Source organism: Acinonyx jubatus, chromosome C2 (assembly GCF_027475565.1).
Source record: "Acinonyx jubatus isolate Ajub_Pintada_27869175 chromosome C2, VMU_Ajub_asm_v1.0, whole genome shotgun sequence".
Lineage (NCBI taxonomy): Eukaryota > Metazoa > Chordata > Mammalia > Carnivora > Felidae > Acinonyx > Acinonyx jubatus.
This window is the reverse complement of record NC_069384.1, coordinates 104,798,825-104,826,750: the sequence shown is the minus strand read 5'-3', so window position 1 is coordinate 104,826,750 and position 27,926 is coordinate 104,798,825. Positions and strand designations below refer to the sequence as shown.

General features: G+C 34.8%; 1 protein-coding gene and 1 long non-coding RNA gene across 2 annotated transcripts in view; one reads left to right on the top strand and one right to left on the bottom strand.

Moving 5' to 3' along the window:
* Positions 1–27,926, top strand: part of RSRC1 (arginine and serine rich coiled-coil 1) — a 414,930-nt gene that overhangs the window by 286,892 nt on the left and 100,112 nt on the right. The window lies entirely within an intron of this gene.
* LOC128315258 (uncharacterized) lies at positions 202–27,926 on the bottom strand. The gene is made up of 4 exons (XR_008297872.1): positions 27,752–27,926; positions 18,519–18,763; positions 1,287–1,444; positions 202–958 (listed from the first exon to the last, which is right to left on the bottom strand). It is a non-coding gene; the product is annotated as an uncharacterized LOC128315258 (long non-coding RNA).

Genomic DNA, 27,926 nt, shown 5'->3' with positions numbered 1-27,926 from the left:
ACAAGTATTATTGCTTTTTGTAGTAGCCTCCTAATTGAGTATTTATAATTTACTGGGCATTGTACTGACCACCTTACATATCATTTCTCTTATCATAACAATTTTATGAAATAAATGGAACAATATTATTGTCCCCAGAGTACAGATAAGGGCACTGAGAAGTAGAGAGGTTGATTAAAAATCAGGCCTGAGTAGTATTCATGAAAGTGATTCATCGAAGAACATGGCTTTTTCCAATTTTAATTTATTAAATTGTTTATCCTGTGTACAAGAGAAATTTATTGATGAGTGGATTTGTGTGTATTGTAGTTTTGGTACCCACATGGTGATGTTATCGTAAAGAATGAATGCAGGCCACTGAATCTTCAAGAATACTTAATGTAAATGACCCACTTCTTCTTTTGTGTGCAATGTTAAATATATTACAGTAGCTCTCCCAAATTGGTTACTGTTATATATTTTTTGTGTAATAGATCCATCTTTAAGGTGCAAATTATAGTTGCATACCTCCTTCTCTGTTTGGCAACATGAAAGTTAAATGTCAAGGGTTGTCATTATATAAGGCACAAAATAGTGAATTAGTAATATCATGATTTTATAATATATCACAGAGTATAGAACGGTTTGTTATTTATTTCCCCTTCTCTCCCCCCAAGAGGAGCTATATCTTCCATAGTAGTTTTGTTTTCCCTTTGTACTCCATAAGCAGTTATTCCTTTTATCTCTGTTCCACCTATCTTTTTGGTAGTTTGACATTATAATGAGTCAAAATTGGTATATAAAAATGACACAGACGAACAGTTCTTATCGCCCTCTGGCATTGGGTCTTTTCTCACCTCAGACCTTGTAGCAGGGGAAAACTCTTCCTGTAAGGAACTGAAGATATCCATGTTGAAAATAACTACAAATTCCTGGGACAAAGAAAAGATTTCTTAGGCTTCACACACTCGGACTTGTACTAAAAGTAAAAACATGAAGAGTTAGAATTAAGAGCCTGTCTCTTAAAGTGCTTGGCTCCTATCTGTCTGTCTTCTATCTATCTATCTATCTATCTATCTATCTATCTATCTATCTAGGCTAGTTAGTTATTTAATTCCTTGTTGGAAGTAAGTATTCCCTTTAAGGAGCTGACTGGGATCTCTGGGATTTTCCTGTTGATAGAAACTTAAAAGTTGGATTGCTCAGGGAAAGGGAAGGCAGTAGGTGTCAGGGAATGGAACTGACATGAGACCAGACCTAATCCAAAGCCCTGGAGAAGTGAAGTAAAATAATACTTACATACTTACTTTGACTTAGGCGAAAGTATTTTGTGGGTCAAATCAGAGTCAAATGAAGCTTTGACATTTCAAATGTATCTAATTTTAGATATTTTTCACAGGTCAGTGGAGGCAAATGTGTTGAATTATAAATGTAAAGTAAGGATCATTTATAACATAAAGCACACCTAGAGAGAAATAAGCTTTATTAAGTCAGAATGCTGAAAAGATTGCTTTTCAGCATCTTGCCCATCTAGGGAACCTTGACACTAATAGTTAGATAGCATCTACTAATTCTGTTAACCAAAGCAAACTACACTATGAACAGGTTCATTAAGATGAAGATGACAAAAAACTCTGGGGGATGACTGAACTCACCTTGCAGAATAAAAAATAATTATAATGTATTCTGCATACCTGTATACAGTATTCTACAACTTTGCATATAATGGGTTCTGATACCAATTGCTGGTTTTCCTCACTAACTAACAAGGAAAGCCTTTTACTGCTGTGCTTAAGAGGATAATTTTGGTCTGTCTGGGTCCTTTTCTCTGTATGTTGAACAGTTATTTCTTTGTTAGAGTTAACCATTGTGTATGTTATTTGGGCAGCACAAATATAGAACATTTTCATCATCGCAGAAAATCCCAAGCAATAATCTAGCACTAGAGCCTGTTCTTACCCATTTTGAGTGCTGCCTCACCTCGTGCAAAGTTGTGGAGCCACTTTGAATACTGTGAAATGCAGATAAGGGTGGAAACGTTCAGAGTTTACTTCATATTCTTCTGTGTTGTTTGATTATTTTCCCCCACTAAGCGAGTACTATTTTTGGAATTTAAAAAATTAGATAGTCACCTGGTCTTCCTTCAAAAATGGAATAACAAGTAACAAAATATTGATAATGGGTATCCACAATTAATTTACTAATCTCATTCTAAATGATGGAACCTTGAAGAGATATTTTTATCAGATTTACCAGAAAATACTAGAATTTACCTTTGTAAAGGTGATTGGCAAAGATGTTTCATGATTACTCTCTGTTTGGATTATCAGAGAAAGGGAATAATATCAAATAGAGGATGTTTTGCCTGTTTCTATCCCTTAATCCTACTGACAATGAAATCTGTTTTTCCAGGCTACAACCATAAAACAAGTCCCCTTACCATTTCTTTCTTTCTTTCTTTCTTTTCTTTTCTTTTCTTTCTTTCTTTCTTTCTTTCTTTCTTTCTTTCTTTCTTTCTTTCTTTCTTTCTTTTCTTTCTTTCCTTCCTTCCTTCCTTCCTTCCTTCCTTCCTTCCTTCTTTCTTTACCTATGGTTTGGAATAGGAAAGAGAAAAATCTGGGCAAAAAATAGATTCCACGAGAACTAAAAGAAGTGATTAAGAAATTGCATGTCTTGAATATTCTCTTTTACTTCCTAAACTTTTAGTATATGTGCTGCCGAAGCGAGCACTCTTCCTAAACTTTTAAGGATTGATCATTTATATAGCAACTTTTTAAACTGTTTTTCCTGTTAGCAAATAAGGCATTTAATAAACTTAACTAAGTATACAGATTCCAGAAGCATCATTTCTGTATCACTTTAGATTTCCTTCAAGTGAAGTAATATACTTGATACATAAGATGTTTATACTTAATGAATGTCTATAATAAATAGAGGCATGGAGATCCACTGAAAACTACGAGGTAAGGTCTTTAGCCAGTTCACAGAAACAAATCACCTTGATTTGTAATTCAAATAAGATCATGGCCTAATTGCCGATTTAATGAATGGATTTTGAACCCTTACTATATGTGTACATAACATGACAGGCACCAAGTATGTAGAAATGAACAGTTCACACTCCCTGACTGTACTAAGTGTAATAGGATTTATAGAAGGTATAGAGGAAATGGAATAGTGGGAGTAGTCTAGAAAAAGTGAAAGGAGCAAGTGATAAAGGGTTGGGCTCTGAAAGCTGAAAGGACTTCATTCCCCAGCAGTCTTATTTGGGTTAGTGGAATCTACCTTGAGTAACTGTAGCTACAGTTTAATTGTTTCTCTGTTGCCATCATTCTTTTGAAATATGCTACCCTTAAAGTTTGACCATCCAGTTTCTTCCCCGGTCAGAAGATAATCTTACTGAGACCTTTTTCTCATGCTTTTACTCTACTTATATTTGATTTATTAAAAATAAATATTGATGTTCACTGAAACATCAATCCCTCATCAGGCTACTTTTTATAAACTTTGTATATCTATGTTTATACTGACAATGATCTGAAGAGAAGGAAGTATAGGCATAGTGTAATCAGTATCCAAAAAATTTAAGGCAGGTAAATCTTTAAGGATTTTCTTTAAATGTTTATTTAAATAATTATTAGAACTGACAGATGAGTAAGTTCAAGGGTTGTATTATGCATATCCTAAGTGTAAAAAAATTAGTAGAAAATTTTCCATGTGATGTAATAGCTTTAAAATCAGTAAATTGGCATAAAGGATCATTTTATTTCTAGAAGTCACCAGTGTATTAACAAGCAATACAATAGAAGTAGAATTATTTTTATTTTCTGTTGTTTCAATGTAATTATTCATAGTTTTGTATATTAATGAACATTAATATAAACTATATTGTAGCAGTTTCTTTTTAAATCAGAATATATAAATTAAATAAAGAGCATTTGCCCTTTGCTTACCCTCATACTTCTTTAAAGGCACATGCTGTTAGGAACAATTAGTTATCATTTATGCTTTTTTCTGTTGTTCTCATTGGTTGGATCTAGATTTGCCTTTAAGCTGTGTGTGTTATTGACATTTTCTTCAAAGACTCACGCTAGAACCAGATGATAAAATGAGTTGTGCTCTTCAGCAGATACGTTTACAGTATTCAGCCGTTTGTAGGTGATTTTGCTGGGCTGTAACAAAATAAAGCCTAAAGCGTCATATTAACTGTGCTGTTTATGTGGGTGCTAATACACTTTGAATAAAACCCTCAATTACTAAGTATTTTTGAGTCTTGACAAGACAGTCCCATGACGTTAATGGTATCTTTATAACCTTTTTAACTTCTTGTTTCTCTGACAGAGCTCTACAATAACAGCAATGGGTTTGCCCTTGGCAAGCAAAAACTCATTTTGAGAGGATAATAGGTATTTACTATTTAGATAGCTGGCAATAAAATTTCTCTGAATGAGATTTTCCTGAGAAACTATAAACTGATTAAATTACTTTCTTTTAATGGACTGGAAAAGCGTGTAATAATAGTTTGTTGAAGCTTTGTGTCCAATGTCTTCCTTCCTTTTTTAGAGACACAGAAGCAGTCTGGTTTTAGTGAATTATGGGGGATGGTAGAAATTATTCTTCATTGTATAGCTTATTCTTTCCTTTTTCTTTAAGTAATAAAAAAAAGTGAGTACTTCTATGCAGGATGTGAGCAGTAACATATCTGTTTACCTCAAATTTTATTTTAATCATAAGTAAAATTTAGCAGTTGTTTTATGCCTCAAGAGTTTAGTTTTTAGGAAATATACCCCAGTGGAGATATAAATTTGGAAAAACCACCCTATTTTTCTAGTTAATATTTTTGCTTGACTTATTTGAAACAAATGAAAATCACTAAACTGTTTTCTTTATCACTTAAAGGCTAAAGTTGAATATTTTCCTTTTTATAGTATTGATTATTAACATATGTGTTTACCTTATGAGCAATTTAATACAAATTTTTTTATGATTTATAAAATTCAATATACCATTCTATGATACAAACTATGAGAAAGAAATTCCCATTAGTTCTGATAGAAAAGAAATACATAAAATACATTTCATTATTATAACTCTTGGTTAAGGGACATCTCAAAATTCCACTTAATGTTAATTTTGTCAATAAATGTCAACTAAGAAAAATAATTTACAATTCTTAATTTGAAATGTGAAAACTTACATAAAATATATTTGGTAATTCATACTCTAAACATTATTCTTTAAAGACAAATCCATTATGGTCCTTGGGGGTGACAGCTTGCAGAATATCTTTCAAGGCCATGAATTTTGCACAGAAGTACATCAAATTCAGTATTTTTATTGGCAGTCAGAATTTCATATTTGTCACTATAATAAAATTGTGATTGAAATGGGACCTTGAGTGTCCTGTCCTTATGTGAAGTACTTTGAATTTGAATATCATACAGATCCTAACTTAGAGCACATTCATTTTCTCTTAAGCCTTTGGCACTGACACATTCATTGCTGGCATTGTTTTTCATTCTAACAAATCTGCGCTGTTGGCACCAATAGGTACAGGGGACACGAGTCACAATAGTAAAGAAGTGAAGAGAGAAACAATAATATTTGTCTTCCCCTTTGAATGATCTATTCCAGGTCACTACTATAAGCTATAAACTACTTCATAATTTAAATTGCTTTTATTGGGTCAACTGTTTTGTCATTGTGCTTTTCTTCTGCCTTACTTCTCAGGGTTATGATAAATAAACATCAGTGAAATAATGTCTTGTCTAGTCAATTTACTAAAATTTGTTTTCAGTTGGGCTGGGAAAAAAATTTACAGAAAAATTGATTACTTTAAGATGGAAACTTATCCTCTTTAATATACAGTTCTACTTCAATTATGATAGTCCTGAAGTTACTGGTAAACCAGATTTACTGAACTATAGCAGGGGTATAATGAATATGTGCTTTCATCTTACTCATTTATTCTTCAATAAGACATAAATTTACGTTGCCTACAGTTTTTGGGTTTGTAGTTGTTTTGTTTTGTTTTTTTTTTTGGTTCAATTTGCTTTCATTCAAATTGGGTAATGAATACCCCTGAAAAACATCAGGGTTTTTTTCCCCAATGTTTTAATGGCCACTTAGCACAGATTTTGTGCTAACTGTTGTAATGGTTTTCATGAACTAAAAAAGTCATTAAAGGAAGCTATTGCTGTGACTATTGCTGGACTATAAATAAATTGTAACTGAATAGGGAAAACTGTAAATGTGTTTTACATAAAATGTATCAACTTAAAGCTTATTCTGATTTAAAAAAATAGAACTAGCAGATATATTTCATGTAGAAAAATTAATTGATATGTATGCCTATCAATATTTATGAGAATAATGAATCTTTAGGTCTTTATTATTATTAAATCAAAAACTCAGATGTTGCATGTTTGTTTTCTGGAACCTCCATTTTCCAGTGTGAATTAATACAGTTACCGTCATGTTTTGCCTTCAACAGAATACACGCAAATAACGAATTTTAACTAAATATTATGCTGCAGTGATGAAGTATATCTATACACAGTTTTACATTAATCCTCATGGCTCCCAGTACTCCCCCTACTACCATTGGTGCCTGTGTTGTTAACTTTATGAAATGGTAAACACTTAATACCTGAAATTTCTTTTAATATATAATGCAGGACTTGACCAGCAGAATGCAGTTTCATGGCACTGTTCACGGGTGCAGGATATTGTTTTGGGCCTACAGTTTCTCTCTTAAACAGTTCTTATGTTGAATTTTTCTTTCTCTTAAAGAGATTTTCATTTTTAACATGAGGGAACTGGTGTCATGGGTAAGGCTTTTACATGGAAACAAAGTGGCAGATTGAAGTGGTTTCAGGGCTTTAATCCCTTGGTAAATTAGCCAGCAGGCTAGCCTTTTCATAGATGTGCTAAACAACAGGTTGATGCCATTTGGGCATTAGCAATGAGAACCACCTGAGGGAATAGGGAATGAATAAGAAGAAATGTAGAATGGGAAGAAGGCACGGCTATTAGCTTTTCCTGGGTCAGGTTGCTAAAGTAATACCCATAAATGAGTCATTGTGTCTGATATTTTAGGTTTCCCTTTGTATGTTCTTAAATTTAAGTTATTCTCAGAACTCTCATATTTACTTTAAAGATAACATTACATTTTATTATTATGCAATAAGAAAGTGTCAATAAGTTTATAAATATTTAAATATTGTATAAATTTATAAATTTTCTCCTTTTTGAAAAGATATTTGAGGCTTTCAAATTTACTTACAGATTATTATTCTTAAGCGGAAGAAAACATCTTGAAGTGTTTATGTGTAGAATTAATAGGACTTTAAACATTTAAGTAATCTTGCCTATTTGAAAACTATAAGCAGATGTTCATAAGCTATTGTAAAATTATTTTCCTAAAATGTTTTTACAGTTTCCTGAGCTAATTACCTGACAGAAAAGAATTCTTTACCATATTGCACTATATGTATTGGGCAATGAATTTAAACAACACCATCAATAAAGAATAGTGACCAGCACAGTCAGCAACACTTAGTGGAAAAATTATTTATTTAGAGTTTAGCCAAGGAATGTTAACTTCATGTAAACCAAATTTGTCTAATCTCAGGAAGAGCAAGTTATGTAATTATTCATTTTGCATATCACCTAAAATTTCTAAGCTAATTGGCACCTTGATATTGATAAGTATTAGAATAATACAACATGAAGAAAATTGATAAAGGAGTAAAATCATTAAAATAACCTGGTACCCTATGAGGCCCTCTCTCTAGGCTTTTAATTTTTCATTTAGAAGGGGGGATTTTAAGGATCAATATGAAGATCTGTTGATAATATTATATTTAATTAGAGTAATCAAAAACCATGCTCAGAGCATGACACCTGCCAGGGAGAGCTTCAAAAAGACAGTAAGCAGCATGCATTAGAATGATCTCTTTTGCTTGTCCATGAGCACTAATCTAGCAGAAGTCCCAAATGGGGCAGCTAGTCAGCTATTTTATTGACTTTGATCTGGTTTGGGGGGCAGTTTATTTTCCCATAATGCCATTGATCAATGATTTCCTTTCAGCAGTGATGTAATTAAAGGGCTTTAGTCGGCTTCTGCTGTGTTGCCTTGAAATTTATTATTCTGGAGATTTAAAGAAGATCGATAGGGTGCAGTGGCCCCATGTTTAGACCCGAGTAGGAGGACCCTACTGAGAGTATAAGGCATACAGAAAACAAGGCTTCAGGACACAAACAAGATGTTTACCTGGGACCTTGAGCTGACCTATTCACAACAGATCCTGTATAACCAGTAGCATTTTAGTACCTATTTTTATCACAGTCTCAAAACTACTTTGTCCTTTTTGTTATTGATTTTTAGAGTTTGTTTTAAAGCAATTGAAATCAAATATTCGTGTTGGCAAAGGAAGAATTAAAATTTAAACATATTTCCCAGAGATGCAGATTTCAAATGCCTTCATCTTGAAATGGGAATAAAACATAATTAACTCTAGGAATGTAGATGTTTTTAAAGGTTCACTAAGATCTATTGAAAAACATGCTATTAATTTGCTTAATTTTATAACTACTTTAAACACATATAGTTTATTTTTGTTTGTGTACAAATGTATATGCAATGACCAATATTCGTAAGTGATCAAAATGTCACATTTGGGTAATGAGCTCAGAGGACCTGACCTACCACTAACTACAAATTAATAATTGCCTCACAACTTACATCATTTGGTAGATTAAGTAAAACCAATTCAGAGGTTTTCATAATATATAAACTGTGTGTCCTGGGCTTCTTACAACTGTGTTTTAATGAAGTCAAAATAAGTTGAAAATAAAGGAGTTAGATTTAAGTTCCCAAACTACTTTCTGTGTTGCTCCACTAATAAGTGTTCTGTTAAAAAAAAAAAAAAAATTGTTCACCAAATACATTTGAAAATCTTGTGTACTTCTTTTAAAGCATGTCAACATACATTAACATATTCTAGATTTTAAGAAATTCTGAAGTTATCCTCTTTAACTTTGCTCAACGCAACATCCTTCCGTCTTACTTGCCATATGTCATAGATCTTGTGGAGTCTGAGTTTCAGAAATATAAGAGCTGTTGAAATGAACCCTGACAGGACCAGAGAGAGCTGTCCCGAATTCTAATCCTGGTTTTGCTTAATTAATATTGCTTAATATTTGCTTAATATAATTTTCACAAGTTAAGTAATCACTGTGCATGTCAGCTTTCCTATCTGTGAAATGAGATTGTGCCAGAGAGGTTGGTGTGGTCAGGGGTGGATACACAACATCCCAAGGAGCTTTTTCACAAGAGGCATTCCATCAGATGCTCTTTGCCCATGCTGAGACGGACTTTAGATGCTTTTGATCAACTGGCTAATTGTGCCAGTATTAAAATTTATTCTCTTAACCTTAGTATCAAGGTATTTTAGTCATCTAAGTCATGTTGAAAAGATAACAGAGGGGTGCCTGGGTGGCGCAGCCGGTTAAGCGTCCGACTTCAGCCAGGTCACGATCTCGCGGTCCGTGAGATCAAGCCCCACGTCAGGCTCTGGGCGATGGCTGAGAGCCTGGAGCCTGTTTCCGATTCTGTGTCCCCCTCTGTCTCTGCCCCTCCCCCATTCGTGCTCTGTCTCTCTCTGTCCCAAAAATAAATAAACGTTGAAAAAAAAATTTAAAAAAAAAAAAGAAAAGACAACAGTTTTACCTAGAAATCAGAAAGTAAACACAAGCACAATTTATTACTTTGCTAAATTTAGCCAACACTGGCAGACATGCTCCTCTTAATAAAGGTGACAGGCTGTCTACCCACAGAACAGAAGTGGTATTGCAGGCATAGTATGATTTGCTATCTTCATAAACATTAACTAATTTATAAACATTACAAAGACCGTATGTCATAACTAAGAAATAAGCAGAGGCAAATAGCCATAGCAGAAAAAAAAATGAGCAAATTAGAGATTTTGTTTACATTTTAATTGTAATTAAGATTTGTTGGCATCTTTGGAACACTGATGACTTAGTAAAAAATGGTGCATTTGAAGGGTGCCTGGGTGGCTCAGTCAGTTAAGTGTCTGACTTTCGCTCAGGTCATGATCTCACATCCATGCGTCCAAGCCCCTCATCAGGCTCTGTGCTAACAGCTCGGATTCTGTGTCTCCCTCTCTCTCTGCACTTCCCCCACTCGTGCTCTGTCTCTCTTTCTCTCAAAAATAAATAAACATTAAAATAAAATTTTTAATGGTATGTTTGAATTCAGTATCTGCAAGGTGAGAGGAGCTAGAGGGATGGATACAGAGAATCATAGTCTCTGTCTCCTAAAGCTTAGTACTGTAATCAAAGTCAGAAGAAAGGAAGTGACAAATACAGCTACACATGGAACTTGCTAGAGGCATAGTTAAAGATGGAGAGACATAATGTATTTTATTTATCTCTTTCTCTCAGAATTTATTTGCTTTATTTTTCTTCATAGCAGTCATTACTCTCTAACATATTTTATATCTGGTTAGTGGTTGAGCACCAGGCTTCCCTACTAGAAAGTAAGCTCTATAGGGGCAGGAATTTTAAATATTTGTTCAAGAACATACCCCACATCCTTTAGAATGACTAGCACATGGTAGTTGCTCATTAAACTTACAGGCTTTCAGGAGCTATTGCCTCTCTATACACAGAAAATGTGATCCGAACAGTGCTTCAGGTAGTGAAAACTAGAACCACAGAAATAATAAACATAAAAGAAGGGAAATTAAAAATATTGTTTATGAATTTTCTAGTATGTAGGTTATAAAATGGACTAAGTATAGGAGAGTAAAGCCATCTAAGTAATATCATTAAACAAGGTAGAGGGAGCATAGGAAAATGGACATGGCTAAGGGAGGATAAATTCCATTTTGGATATGGTTTGACTATTGCAGAAAATACAAATTTTACACAGTAAATATTTAGAAAATGAGTTGTCACTATTTCCTGTATGTGGTCTTTGCTAACAAAGACCCTTTCACACTTGCACTGTATTGAGAGGCCAGGTTCATTAACTGGATTAGCTGTCCTCCATGTCATACATTGCTATTATTCAGTCTTAATCCACTAATAAGCTCCTTCTAGTCTCCTTCTCTAATTCCTAAGTGTTCATCATTAATGGTCCTGTGCTTACTTTTTTCCCCTCTATAAAGTGATCTCATTCATTCCCAGGACTGAAGATATCATCCATGTGCAAGATTCCTAGATTTCAACCCAACCCTCTCTCTAAACTTCAGACTTAATATAGCTAACTGCCTGTCACCTCTCCTTAAATATCAGACAGGCAAGATTGTCCTGAATTCTTTTATATCCCTACCACCTCCTCATCCTGCTCCTCTTTCATTGTCCCTCCCATACATCTTTGCAGTTGCTCAAAACAGCAACTGGGCAAGTTCCTCACCTGCCACATGCATTCTGTAAGCATGCTCAGCAGCCTCCTAAAATACATTTCAGTCTTCCCACTAACTCCACTTTCACTGCCTTTACTGTAGGCAAGGCATCATCATCTCTTGCCTAGACCACTGCAATAGCGTTCTAGTTCATCTGTCCAGTCTTGCTCCCTATAATCCACTCCTCACATAACATCCAGAATGATGTAAACTGGAACCTGTCACTCCCCTGCACATCCACATGTGCGCGCGCGCGTGCACGCGCGCACACACACACACACACACACACACACACACACACACACCCTTCAATGGCTTCCATTTGCCTCTAGGATAAAATTTCAGAATTCTTAATATGGCTGCAAATCTTTCCATGATTCACCCATACCTACTTCTTCATCTTCATCTTGGGCCATCTTCACTGAGTGTAACCACACTGGCCTTTTTGTTCCTCGTTTGCATCAACCTGCTTTCAACTCCTTGGTTTACATATGTTATTCCATCTGCCTAAAATACTTCCCTCCTCCCTTTCTCCCAGATTAATTTAGCTTTATTATTAAAGTTTGATTTTATATTTTATATCTCAAGGAAACCTTCTTATACCTAAAATTAGATTTTGTCAATGTCTCCTAAAGCACTGTGAACTTTTCCTTTATAGCAATCAGTTTTTAATTAAATATGATTTTCATGATTGCTTGACCTTTCTCTCTGACTTTTGGAGAGACTGTGCCTCTTTTCTAACCTAAGTCCTCAACACCCAGCAAAGTTCCTAGCATACAGAAGGTACTCAATAAATCTATGTCTTTCTCTCTTTTTTTGAATCATTCTTCTCTTTTGTATTTTCAGCTATTCTGCATTTCACAGTTACCCTTGGGATTTTTCTCTTTAATCTTTTGCAACATAGGGAAATCTATTTAAGTGCACAGATCACAAAATTCTGAAGCATATACCCATATTATACCACCCAGATCGAGAAACAGACTTTGCCAGCACCTCAGAAGTCCTCATTTCTCCCTTTGTCATTACGACCACCTTCCCCTCTATTATGGTAGTCACTTCCTTGCTTTTATTTATAGTTTTACCACTTAAATATATATTGCTAAGCAGTATAGTTAGTTAAGTTTTGCATCTTTTAAACTGGAAGAATATAGTATATAGGTTCTTGGGTCTTCGTTTTCTCAGTGTTGTTCTTAAGATCCATCTGTTTACATGCAGCTGTAGTGTGTTGATTTTGTGCTATGTAATATTCCATTGTATGAACATATTGTATTTTTTTTAACCTTTTGGCTGTTGATGGACATTCATTGTCTTCAGTTTGCAACTATATTGAAAAAGGCTGCTCTGAACATTCTTGTAACAGTTGATCTCCTGGTACAATTGGATATGATCTTACCTTTAAACTCCATACCTAAGAGTGGAATTGCTGTATCATAGAGTATGTGAAGTTTCAAATTTACTAAGCAATGTGAAACTTTCCTAAAGTGGTTATACAAATTTCTTCCCCCCCACCCTGCCCACCCTGTCAATAGTGCATAAAAGTTCCTATTGCTCTACTTTCTCACCACAACTTAGTATTATCAGCTTTTATTTTAGCCAAATTTAAATGTTTTTGCTTTAAATTTACATTTCTGATTGCCAGAAAGGTTTAGTATCTTTTCATTTGTTAGCCACTTCAATTTCTCATTTTGTGAAGTGTCTACCTAAATGTTTAGCCAGTTTTCCTATTGTTACGTGGTTTTTTCGTACTGATTTGAAAGCACTCTTGATATATTCTGGATATGTTGTTTGATTATAATGAGAAAGTATTTATGGGATGACTGAATAATATCTCTTCTCAACCTACTTAACTCCTTCCTGTTCATTCACTGGAGTGATAGGATATACATTAAGATATGGAATAATATCAGTGTTCATTCTGCCTTCAGTTGTGAGCCATTGTTTGATATCTTTGTTACGTGCCATTTTTATCCTAAAGATAATTCAAAATGATCTCTGAAGGTTTAAAAAGAGCTCTTCCATGTTTATAAGAAAAAAGACTTGATTTCTAACTTGCCTTAAGATATTTCAAAGACTTTTTTTTATTTTCCCATTTTCATTGCTTAAAAAAATACCTAGCTCAGAAAACATACTTTGAATGTTTGGTGGGAAAAAAATAACAGGGAAAGAAAAACAGGGAGGAAGGATGAAAATCATAATATATATGAGTCAAATGTTTTTTTTTTAATTTTTTTCTGATGATTCTTGATCCTGTTCATGTAACTGTGATGAGTGTACTAGAACCATAAAATATAATTGCTTCAAATATCATTTCAGAGCCATTGTGTTTGGTTCCTCTTTTTGGTTCAGTTCTATTCATTCTTTAACAATCACTTCAGGTGTCACCCTCTCTTGGAAATCTTAGTTATCTGTTGTCCATCAGGCTGAGTTGGAGCTGTGTTCCTGTTCTGTATTCTTTTTTAATATCTATATTATAGAACTTACTACTACAGTGTTACAAAAGTGGATTTTCTTGTCGGCCTCTTTTACTGGACTTTGTTTCTTTAGAACTTTTGTAGGTCATCTCTCTTCACCACCTATAATAGTACATATATTAAGTCTTTTAAAAAAAAAAAAAAGTTAATGGGAAGTAGGGAGAGCCATGCCCTCCTCAGCACTCTCTACTCTAATAGATCATTCTCTTAAAGGGTTAAGTTAAAAGTTTAGTAGTTTCCATTACTGAACTGCAAGATTAATTATATAGGAACATTCTTACAATTAACTACTCTCACAATTAATTTCTCTCTGATTTTTATTAAAAACTGTCCTTAAAAAATTCTTTTGTTTAGGCTTTCTAGTATTTGATCATGCTAAAACAAATACAAGCAGATTGTGGGTTTTGAGTGTTTATCATTTTCTTGCAAGTGAATCCCTTCTCTAAGAGGCATTAACTTTGATCTTCATTAGATGGGATAAAATGAATTTTTGTTCAGGTTTAACCCTTAAGAGTCCCTTGAGGACTACAAATGGATCTTCTCTGAACACATTCAATAGGAGTTCTGTTGGGTGTCATTCATGATTTCATTGTTAGTTAAAAGTATCCTCCATATTCTCTGTATTTGCTCCTAGACAAATAACGATTCCTTCTCATTGTGTTTGGTTGAAGGCAGAGTAAGACAGGAAAGTAGGGGAATTATTACAACTAACCCTCTTATTACCATCCTTTTTTTAAATTTATACCTCTAAGTCCTGTTTCCTGTTTCCAAAGAGATAGGATTTGAGAAATAGTCAAGTTTTATTTCATTCTATTATTTAACTTATTCTTTTTTATTTTTTGAAAAAATTATCTGACTTGAAAGATTTTACTATATATTTGAAAACTACTTTTTTTGTGGAATATGAAGAATGCTTTTTCAATCAGGTGTACTGCTACTTTTTGCTGTTTACAAAATGTAGTTGGTGGGTTTGGTTTGGGCCTCTGGAGTCAGATTTGCCTCCATTAGCATTTGGCCTTGAGTGACTTCGGATAATCAGTGAAATCCTCATGCCTCAGTTTCCTCAGTGGTAAAAGTTGGATTTTAAGTTGAGCATTAAATTAGCTAATACACATAAAACATTTAGAATAATTGCTAGTACATAAAAATTCAGTAAACACTGACTTTCATTTTTTTATTGTTATTATTTAACAGTGTTATGTGAGTTAACTGAACCAGAACTCACTATAGAAGGAGAACAAAACTATTGGTTATTTGTTATCTCAGACAGATATAATAATTTTCTATCTTTGCTTCTTGGACAAGATAAAGAGCCAGGCAAAGACGACTATTTTGAGGTCTATTAAAACAAATTATTATAATTGGTTCATGAAAGGCTTCATTAATATAATATTTGATTTCAGAATACATAATTAGCATAAATTTGCACTAACTACTCCTAAGCTGTTTTTGCTTCATTAGATTTATTTTATCAGCCTTTGATTTTAAATTTTCATAGAATTTCAGATGTGATACATCTAGACTTTTTCTTTATTTGTCACAAACTATTCTAAATGTTCAGAACATATGGCTATACTTTTATCCTAAAGAACATTAGGTATATATCACACATGCTTCATACCTGTTTTATTTGTGCTGTCAACTTTAATGCTTTCTTTATTTAGTCACTTCATGCCGTTATTACCATTCCTATTGATATTTTATATAGAATGATTTATTTACTTTCTAGTTTCCTTTTTTCTCTTTTTCCTTTGCTAACTTTCTTTTTTTGTACCTCTCTCAACCATTTTGGTAATCTCAAATTCTGTCAGTTTTAAAACATGGCCCTAAAATTCTTTGATACTTCTCCCTTTAAGGAACAAGTCCATGTCCTCTCCCTCTGACCCTTGCTTTGTGACTACTTGCCCATTAGAATACAGCGAAGAGATACTGTACCAGTTTCCAGATCTAGGACTTAAGAAACTGGTATCTTCCACTTTCTGTCTCTTGGGACACTTGCTCGTAGAGACTAGTCTCCACACTGTGAAGAAGCCAAACTGCCTTGTGGAAGGGCCACATATAAGTGTTCTGACAACTCCAACTGAATTCCTACCTTGCAGCTAGCAACAACCATTAGGCCCATGACTGAGCAAGTCTTTAGAGAAATTCAGCACCCCCAGTGGTGAAATCAGTCCCAGCCTTTGTGTTGTCCCAGTTGGTGCTGCATGAAGCAGAGGCAAGCTACTCTGACTGCACCCTACCCAAATGCCAATTCATAAGCAAAATTAATGATTGTGGTCATTTAAAGCATGAATTTGGGTCGGTGTGTTTCATAACAAGGATAACTGACATAGAAGGGTGAATGCTTTTCCTTTCTTCATAATAACATTTTTAAGGGAGTAAAATTATTGGAAGTAGTTCTCAGAATTTAACCTTGGAAGCCGTTTGGTATTTTCTGCATAGGAATGTCTGTTTAGAATGTCTGTGTCTTAAGAATGTCTATGGAAAGTATTTAAAGATATATGATAACATATATAAATAAAACAGAAGAAGAATTTCATCACTTTTTTCTTGTCTTTGAAGGTGTTATATTACTTGTACTTTAACTGATTACAGTAACTCCAGTCGTATTAACATCATCATCATTGCTATTATTGTCTTATTTTATACATATCAAGGATGGCAAATATGCAGCATTGACCCCCACTTCTTTAGCCTGCGTGTATAACCTACTGCTAGTTGATTGGTTTACTTTTTCATGCTGAGTCCAAATGTAACTTCAGAATTCCCAACAGACTACTTCCTACTATTAATATCTGTGCTGTTGCAATGGACATCTGAAATGAGACCTATAGGTTATAATGTAATTTATAAATATTTAAAATTTTTACATAGAATATCACCATCAAGTATAATTCTCTCCATTTCCCAACTTTGCCCCCAACTCCCGAAACAACCTTGATGCCACCATCACTCACCATCACTCTGCTTACCTCAAAGCATTCCTTTTATTTTTGAGAGGTCTCTGCGTCACATACAAATTTTTTGCCCTTTCTCTTTATTTAACCTCTCCTGTAGCTTTTCTGTAGAAGTCAAAAGTCACTTACTGGTATGCAAAACTCACTCTGAGATTTCCCTAAGGGGACAGTATGGTTAAGTGGAAAAAACTATTACAATTTCCTATGAAACAGTTTTCACTATGGAAAAAAAAAGATGAGAAGTAAGTACATGAGCGATGAGGTTATTTGCACAATTGTATAGCACATCTGAAGAGAACAGTTAGGTAAGGGAACTTAAACTGGGTGCAGCCATGCTGTGTCCCAGGTGCTATACAACTTACATACTTTAACTCATTTGGTCATCAGAATATACCCACATGGAGAATACTACTCTCCAGTATTACTATGTTCTCATTTATCTGTTAATTTATTCTATAAACTATTTGAAGGATTCTATAGCAAAGTAATAAAATGGTAATCTGTTGAGTTTTTAAAAATCAAAAAATGGAAAAATATATATTAATCAGTCACAAGCAGGTGAAAAATAGAACAAAATTCATACATCAGGGCACCTGGGTGGCTCAGTCAGTTAAGCTTCTGACTTTAGCTTAGGTCATGGTCTCACAGTTCATGGGTTCCAGCTCCGCATCGGGCTCTGTGCTGACAGCTCTCCCTCTCTCTCTGCCCCTCCCCCACTCATGCTCTGTCTCTCAAAAATGAGTAAATGTTAAAAATTTTTTTAATTAATTCAAGAACAAAATTCATTCATCAAAAGAGCCTATAGAGCTGCTGTCATTTGTTCTGTTTTTTGACAACCAGAACCAAAAGCAGATTCTCAAAGAGACTACAAGTTTTACCACAAAGCTTTTCCTAAAAAGGAATTCTCACATGGGGATTTGTGTAGGGGATTTTCTTATTAAATGAAATATTGGAAATACTCAAATGTTATTTTATGTGATTTTTACTCACTAATCATTATCGTCATCATATGTGATATAGTGTATAATATCCTCAACATCATGATTGCAAGAAGTGAAATAAGTTTTCATGCACCTCTTATTTTTAATGTCCATCAATAAAAGCCATAAAAACACCATCATGAAATCTAGTTTATCAGGAAAATAAGATCCAAGAATATAGCATTGTGACGTATCAACTTGAATTTAATTAAAACCCAGTCTAAATTGAGAAACAGAGAGAATGCCTATTTTTTTTATTTTTTTTTTAGTGTTTATTTATTTTTGACAGAGAGAGAGAGACAGAGCGTGAACGGGGGAGGGTCAGAGAGAGAGGGAGACACAGAATCTGAAGCAGGCTTCAGGCTCCGGGCTGTCAGCACAGAGCCCGACGCGGGGCTCGAACTCACAGACCGCGAGATCATGACCTGAGCCGAGGTCGGACGCTCAACCGACTGAGCCACCCAGGTGCCCTGAGAATGCCTGTTTTTATAATAATTCCTATGTGAATTTAGGCCCTTGTACTAGGAGCCATTTCAGTCTTCTCTGGTCTTAGAGGGCCTGAAGTACAGATACTGTATGTGGTTGATTGACGGTGGATTCTTATACTTTAGAGACAAACCAACAGGTGATAGGTTGCTTTTCCTTTATAGAAACCAAGGAATTTAATGAGTCCCTCCTAAATAGCTAGTCTCTTACCTCCACAGGAAGGCAGGCCGAGAGGGGATACTTCTAAGAAAGCCCAGAGTTTTCTTCAAAAATCAATGCTGCACCCACCTCAGGAAGAGAACATATGAACAAAACAATTCCCACATTTTGACAGCCTTGAGCAGAGCAGAAATGTCCGTATTATTTCATACCTCATCTTAGTACTTTCTCATTATAGTCCTAGGAAATTCTTGGTAGTGTTGCCATCAAATGTCAAATTTGAGAAAAGTAGCTTCCTAGAAAAGTGACCAAGAGTAATTCGTTCATTTGACTTCAAATTTGAGATTAAACAAGGTACCAAGTGATACTTACCTGCCATCAAAACTATTCAAAATCTCTTTTCACCTGTAAGTCCCGTTCTTACAAACTTAGTTTATCGTAATTCCAAACAAGTGATTTCACCTAGATTGATTCTAATATTGGTTTTCCTTATCTACAAAACAGACAAAATGTAAGTTTTTAATCAAATGAACTTTTAAGAAAACATTACTGGGTCCCAATGAGAAAAGGATTTAGGAGTTTGGACATTCAAGACTATTTTTCTGGCACTAAAGAACTGGAAGGAAGTAAGCACCGCAGATATTAACTAAAGGCTATGCCTTGATATTTTTCAAATGACAAAAATAAGGTTTACCTTGAAAATATTTATCATGAAATTATAAAATTTTGCTAATTACCTGATTGGTGAGAGCTCACTATTAAATACCCAATTGAAGGGGCGCCTGGGTGGCGCAGTCGGTTAAGCGTCCGACTTCAGCCAGGTCACGATCTCGCGGTCCATGAGTTCGAGCCCCGCGTCAGGCTCTGGGCTGATGGCTCAGAGCCTGGAGCCTGTTTCCGATTCTGTGTCTCCCTCTCTCTCTGCCCCTCCGCCGTTCATGCTCTGTCTCTCTCTGTCCCAAAAATAAATAAACGTTGAAAAAAAAATTTTTTTTAATAAATAAATAAATACCCAATTGAATTTGCTTTGATCACATTTTATAATGAGTGTCATTACAAATATATTTGGATTGTGTCAGTTATATTTCTTTTTTGTTTTTAAGTTTATTTATTTTGAGAGAGACAGCATGAGCAGGGGCAGGGTAGAGAGAGAGAGGGAGACAGTGGATCTCAAGGAGGCACTACCCTCAGCACAGAACCCAACTCAGGCCTCAGTATTATGACTGCAAGATCACAATCTGAGCCGATACCAAGATTTGGACTCTTAGCTGATTGAGCCACCCAGGCACCCCTGGAATGTGTCATTTATATTTCTGTCAAATTTTAGCAAGTGTTAGAATTTAATCATAATATAAATATGAGTAAAAGAAATATTTATTGTGTAGACCTTTACAAAGATTTCTCATGAAGTGATCGTGAGATGCAAGGACCCCACTGAATAGTACTTACTACTAGGACTTCAGGCATCGTCTTATCGTTTTCCTCCATCATATAGAAAAACTTCTGCTCTGGCTCTCATATGTCATAGGATCACAGCACAATTCCAGTTATGGCAATAATTCAAGCAAATAATTCTTTACTGTCCTAGGTGATAATTTATAACTAACTAATAACTTGAGATTTTTGCTTATGGTTTTTATTCTTTCAAAAGAAGTGATGAAGAAGGCACCCTCAGATGTAGCACTGATCCACTTTTGAGTAATCTAAACATGTCACTAAATCCAATGGTGATGAGGTCCATGAAAATTATTTTCCACCCCCAAAATCATGTGATTTGTGATTTTTATTTCATGAAAGGTTTGGAGCAGTGACACTTGCAGTTTGATTTGTACCTTTTTCATATTTAGGTTGATCAGATAACGATGCCCCCTACTTTGGTGCTATCTTTATAGATTTGCAAGCATAACACTTTCTTATGGTTTGTAGCCCTCACAAAAATATCTTCTAAAAAATACTTTGATTATACATATAATAAACACTTTAAATCTCACACAAAAGAGACTAATGCAACACACTCAAAGTTTAGCCCTTTAATATTAGCAGTGAGTTTTACTGTTAACTTTTCTTAAATTAATAATGCTTTGAAATGGGTCAAGGTTATTTACTGACCCAAACACACACACACACACACACACACACACACACACACACACACACACACACACTCATTCTTTCTCATTCTCTCCTCTACCTTTTCCTGCCACTCCCTTCCTCCTTCTTTCCATCTCATAGACAAGACCCTAAAAGCCTCATCTTACAAAAGGTTTACAGAATTTCTTTGTTTACCTCCCCTGTCTCATACAGCGTTTTGGCATGTATGCTCACACATGCAGCATATTCATTCAGTCCTATATTATCTCAACAAATACCATTATCTCATATATGTCAGGCATTGTGCTAGACTGTGGGGATAAGATAAACGCAATAAGCCTGAACTCTGCCCTCCATTTAGAGGGTTAAGTGGTGGCACACTCTTTATGAATAAAGAACACATTTGATGGAAAGTACTGAAGCTTGTGAAAAGATTTAAAGTGACTTGTGTTGAGACACAGTAAATTAGCCAAACAGACAAGAATCTGAGTCAGAATCCTACACCTCTATGGTAGCCTAAGGAACTGTGATCATCTCTAATTAGCAGTGTGGAACGATTACTGTTCTGAGCGTAATAAGGTCTTGGTTCCTGGATTGGGTCTGCCACTAATTAGCTGTGTCACTTTGACAAAGTCACTTAACATGTCTGGGCCTCAGTTTTTCTCACCTATAAAAATGAGGAAAGTGAACTAAGTAGTCTCTAAGATCCTTTTCAAATCTTAAGAGTTTATGACTATCCAAATGTACAAAGCCAATATAAATGAAGTGCCTAGTGTTCCTGAAGGTGTAAAATAACATATATATATATATATATATATATATATATATAAAGTAACAGTTTTCCTGTATACCTGCAATTATCTATTATAAAGTCTAATAAAAACTCATACCTATAGCAACAAAAGTATAAAATAATTAAAATAAACTTCACTGGTTAATTAAAAATACTTAGCACTTTCTATATGTAAAAAAAATGTTAAATGTTAGGAGACAGTCAAGGTACATGTTATGATAAGGAGAGCAAACAGAAGATAGTTATTTATAAAATTAATAATTCAATAATTTTGATAAGTGCAATGAAAGAGTGGACTAATAAGAGAATCTAATAGCCAAGGCTAAAAATTGCATTTATTTTTCCTCTGCTCAACAACAATTTAAAATGTGCCATTTGTCTTGAATGAAGGCAAGTTTTTCTAAGGTATGAGATTTTCAGTGTTAAAACTAGGAAAGTCCCAGGCAAGAATGGGACTTCTGATGATCACACCAGGACCATGGTACATTTTTAAAACAAAGAAGACCTATATGGCTGGAACTGTAGGAATAAAATGATTGAGAATAGCTTAAGTGAAGCTAGTATGGTTGACAAGGAATAGATGATTCATGGCCTTATAAGCCATGTGAATTTCAGGATTTTGCTTTTCTTCATAAGTAGAAAGCCAATGTAAGGCATGGCATGATTAGAATCCATTCTTAGAAAATCCTCTGCCTATGATAAAAAGAGTGGATTTGGTGAGGATGGTAAACTGTTGTGGTGGTAGTAGTGATGAGGTTATCACAAAACTAGTTTTCGGAAGATTAGTAAAGTTATTGCAGTAATTAAAGTAAAAAATGATGATGGACTTAGGGTAGTGGCAGTAAATATGGGGAGAAGTGGACAGATTAAATTATATGGTATGGTAGAGATAGAATTGATAAAATCTAAAATTAATGAGTGTGGGAAGGTCAGGTAATGACAGAAAAAGAATAATTGGCATCTAGAGAATTCGAGATAATAGAATATTCCTAAAGAAGTGTTGAGGGAAGGAAGTGGCCTTGGGCTAATGAAAAGACTACATAAGATTACCTTAAAAATATAGCATAAAGTTGACTCTTGAACTGTGGTACCAGAAGAAATGAAAGAAAATATTTAGCCACATTTTCTATGTCCTATCCTTAGACTATAAGAAAAACATATGCTATTTGAAGCCAGAGGAAAGAAAAAAAGAATGAAATGGAGACAAACCAGCGTGATGATAACTATATAGCATTTAGAGCTTGACAGCTTGCATCCAAATCTGGGCTCCACCACACTGTCTATCAACTCTATGATTTTGGTTTGTTATGTAGCTTTATGGAATCATAAGGTTCCTTATAGGTAATAAAGAAAAACTAAAATGATGCTAAAATTTACAAAAATAGTAAAAAAATGCAAAAAGAAAAGTATAGGATAATATCTACAATAAAAGTTTAAAAACCCTAATAAAAACTACCATGAATAAATCAATACATGACACAACTACAGATTTTTAGCTATTTGAGAAAAAAACCTGCTGGCACCTTGAACTTCCAACCTCCAGAACTGTGAGAAAATAAATGCCAGTTATTTAAGCCTCCCTCGCCCTACACAAAGAACCTATAAAATAGATGTTAAAATGATTCAAGAGAGAAAGTAAGGAGTAGAAACCATAATGTAAGAACAGAATAGGATGAAAAATGTATAGGCAGATTATTGGTTCCAGATTTGAAAACTCCTTTACTTGCCCAGCAGACTTTAGCATCATGAACCACAGATGGCAGAGTCAATAGGTCATTTCACAAAATTTTCTTAAACAGAAAATTTCAAAAGGTAAATTACTTAAAACACCAACTGAGTTTTTACTGTATAGTTCAGACATTATTAAATGTTTTTTGCCACCTATTCATCCCTAATCCCAGAATAGAAGTGTTTCTGATGGTGTGTATGTGTTTGGTTTTCATCAGAAATTGGTTTTGTTTCATGTATATAACCTAAATCTGGAAAAGTTTGTTCTTTAATAAAGAATTTAAAAGCTTCATTCAAAAAAAAAAAAATCATGTTGAGCAAATTGCCAAGGATAGTCAAGACAACTATGAAGGAGAGGGAAGGAAGGGTAGGATTTATTCTGTCATATAATGAGATTCTATATCAAAGCTACAGTAATTAAAATGGTGTCATCAATGGAAAGGACTAGAGAGCCCAGAAACATCCCCATACAAATAGGAGAGCTTGCTTGCTATTACATATAAGTGAGGGAGACGTGGGGCTTTTAATAATAGTATTGAATTTATTATTTGTATGCTAATTTCAGAAAGCTTAAATGAAAAAGTGAAATTTTAAAACTTCCAGAAAACAATGGAGGTGATGAGATTTGTGATCTTAGGATAAGAAAGGATTTCTTAAATAGACAAAAGTATTTAATAGAAACTGACAATTCTTTTTTATTTTTATTAAATATTTTTTAATGTTCATTTTTGAGAAAGAGAGAGTCAGGGAGGGGCAGAGAGAGAGGGAGACACAGAATCTGAAGCAGTCTCCAGGCTCGGAGCTGTCAGCACAGAGCCCACCATGGGGCTCAAACCCACGAATTGTGAGATCATGCCCTGAGCCAAAGTCGGACACTTAACCGACTGAGCCACCCAGGCGCCCCAAAACTGACAATTCTTAAAAAGAAAAAAAGAAACTGATAATTCTTAGTACATATTTTTAATGAAAACTTAAATTTCAAAGTTATCTAGAAAACTCAAGTTTTGGGGTGCCTGGGTGGCACAGTCGGTTAAGCATCTGACTTTGGCTCAGGTCATGATCTCACGGTTCATGGGTTCAAGCCCCACATCGGGCTCTGTGCTGATAGTCTGGAGCCTGGAGCCTCTTCAGATTCTGTGTCTCCCTCTCTCTCTGACCCTCTCCTACTCATGCTCTGCCCCTCTCTCTCTCTCATAATAAACATTAAAAAAATTAGAAAAAAAAACTCCAATCTTAACTGCATATATATTGGATCCTTATTTCAGTGCTATGTGATATGCATTTGATGAATTTCACATTGGTAAAACATTTATGCCAGTCTTAATATTAACAAGTAGTTTTAATAAATCTATAATAAAGCTTTGCTGTATTCAATGAACTGTATAAATGCAAAATTGTGTGTGTGTGTATATATATACATATATATATATAAATTTAAAAATACAATAAAATTAGACACATCTGATAAAAGATACAATAAAGTCAAACTTTGCCACATACTGGGAGAACATGCTTGCAATGTGTGTAACTGACAAATAACTAACATCTAGACTATATAAAGCAGCCTTTCAAATCCTAGAAATCAATGAGAAAAAGAAAAACAATCTTATAATAACATAGGCTAAGGATAGAGGCATTTCTGAGGAGAGTAACTCTAGTGAACAATTTCTGAAGACATAATCTCTTATCTCTTCAGAAAAATCAGAACTCAGAGAACACATAACATAAAAAAGGAGATGTCCTTTCTGACCACTGGGGTTGTCAAAAGCTAAGAAGTCCTATAATACTAGATGATAGCAAGAATATAGGAGATAGGTATGATGAAATGTTAACATCTATTAATTTGAATTATATTCTTGTATTCTCTATATTTTAATAGGCTTGAAATATTTCATTACTTCTTACATTCATGTATTCATTAATGTGTACAGATTTTTTTTTTTAAGTAATCTCTACACCCAACATGGGGCTCTAACTCACAATCCTGAGATTAAGAGTTGCATGCTCTACTCACTGAGCCAGTCAGGGGCCCCTTGTTACTTTTATTGTAAATAAAAATATCCAATGAATTTAGTGATGTAGAAGTCACTGAAGAGTGATTTTCGTTGACTGGTAAAGTTAGAAGCTGTATTAGAATGGACTGAAGAATGAGTGGGTGCTGGAGAAGTGAGACAGAGTGATAACTTCCTCAGAATGTGTTTTGGGGCACCTGGGTGGCTCAGTAGGTTGAGCATCCAACTCTCGTTTTGGCTCAAGTCATGATCCCAGGTTTGTGGGATCGAGCCCCACTTAGCATGGAGCCTACTTAAGATATTCTTTCTTTCTCTCTCTCTCCCTCTCTCTCTCTATATCCCTCCCCAGCCACACACGCTCCCTCTCTCTCAAAAAAAGGTGTGTTTAAAGGGGAGTTGGAAGGGGAAGGGAGCTAGAGTGAAATGTCAGACCCTAGAAGAATAGCTACAAACCTTTACTGGAAGACACAAATGATTTAAATAAATGAAAACACATACTATGCCATTAGAGGGAAAGTTCATATTGTGAAGATCTCCATTGTCTCCAAATTAATGTATTACTTTAGCAGTTATTCAAAATTTAACAGGATTATGCTGTTTATTTATAGTTTCAGCTTTAGAGCAGTGGAACTTAACAATGATTTATCTAGAACAAAGCACAAGTTCATCTAGAAGAATAATTCCATAAATGTAGTCCCAGAATTTAAAGTCATAATAAAGAGGTAGATTTGGCTTGACCAAGTATTAAAATATATGTGTTACTAGTGAATCAATCACCAGTCAGATCAATGAAACATAATAGGGTTAAGGAAGAGGTCAAATTACATATGGAAATTTGTAATATATAATAAGTGATATTTTATGTTTCTTTTTTCTTATCCATATTTATATCACATTAATGAATTCTTTATTCTGCTTTTTTATGTCTACTTTTCTATTCAAATAAGTTAACCTACCTTTTACATAATTTTAGTTAGCATAATTTTATTGGCATTATATTTGTCAAGAAACTATAACATTAGGCATTTGCCTAGATGAATATTTTTATTATTGCTTTTTTCTATTAAAATAATGCTCGATGAATATCTTCCTGCATATTTTTTCATTTTCAACTATTTTGATTTATATTTTCAGAAGTAAAATTATTGTATCAAAGGGTGTGAACTGTTTTTGCTTCTTGAAACATATTGCTGTATTTCTCTCACTGAAAGCACAGATACAGAAGCATTTAACATCATGTCTTATTTGAAACATTATATTTCAAGTCTTTTTTTCATCCTAACCAGAATAATATTTTTTATTCTGCTGTCCTCTAGGAAAGAAGTCAAGCTTCCATGCTCAGTGTTGCATATATAAGTCTAATAAACATTCAGCCAGATTTTTTTAGTGGTTTTCGCCTACTGATTTCTTTGAAATTCTACCTCATTATATAAATTTTAAGTGATAATGCATACCTTTTGATCAATACAAAAAACACAGCTGAGTAGAAAATAAATTATTTTCATCCTCATCATTAATCTACTAAAGAAGCAAACCTCCTACCCTAAGGAAACAGTACTAGTGAAGAGCTTCTTTTGGGGTCAAATGATCTGGCTTTGAATCCTGCCTATGTCACTGAGTAACTGTGTGACCCCAAGCAGTGTTTTTCACCTGTCTGTGCCTCCGTTTCCTTAACTACAGGTAAATAAACCATACAGGATTGTTGTGAGCACTGAATCAATTAATGTAAGACATTTAGAAAAATGCATGGCACAGATTAACGATTCAGTAAATGTTGAATTGGTGTAGAACAGTGCCAATAGTTATCCTATTTTCTAGTCCGCTTCTTATACAACAAAGACTAGAAAGCAAAAACTTACACGTTCTAGAACTCTTATCATCTAAGATTCAGGATATGAATTAGGTTCCCCCAATTAGATGTATTCATACAGAATGTTGAGAGTGGAAGTAATGTAGAGACTCTCTTCCTGCTGCTTCAGCTATTGCTGTTAGCAAGTGCACCTGTGGAGAGCTGGAGTTCTCCAGCTGTGTTCCAGTGTCTGGTCACTAACTTTGTGCAGATTGAGAGGCCAGCACAGTGGTGGTTCCTGGTGTGCAGCCATAGTAGGGCACTCTTGAACTTTCCAGTTCAAGTGGCAGCCTCCTGATTTCTCACCATCCCACCTGTGGTAAAGGGAGCAGCTCCCTGGCAGGCTAGTTCTACAGGGGTGATAGGGCACCATTTCTTGGAGGGCTAGCCACACCCCATGTTTTCACCCTTGTCAGAGTTTTAGAAGTATCCAGTCCTCTGTGTAAAATCCATTCTGTGTAAAGTCTAGAAAAGTTCCTGTTTCGTGTAACTGTAATAGTACTGGTGGAGGGAGCAGCAGTGCAGTGGTGGTGGTTGTTATTATTGGAACTCTTTTGCACTATGAGTCTTTCCAAAATGAAAAAAATTTAAAAGCAGGGATAGGCAGTCATTTGTAATTGGTCATGATACTTTTCCCTCCAAACCCAGGCAAGCAACAGAGCCCTTCTCAACTCAGAATTCAAGGCAGCCACAATCGTTACACTGGAGCTGGTTTGCCAGTCTTGCTTTGTATTTGTGTTTTTCCTTGTATTGAGCTTCTCGCCAGCTTTATATCACATAATATACATTATTGGTTAGGGTTTATACTAACCTTAGACAGAAGAAAGGTGGAGGCACAGGGGAAACAGACTGGTGTTCAGACTTGTGAGAATTCATTGGAACCATCGAGGAAAAGGGAAATTCTACTTCACTTAAGCAACTATTTCTTGAACTTCTACTATTTACCAGTTGCTAGGCACTGGGAAGATATATATACAAATAAGGCA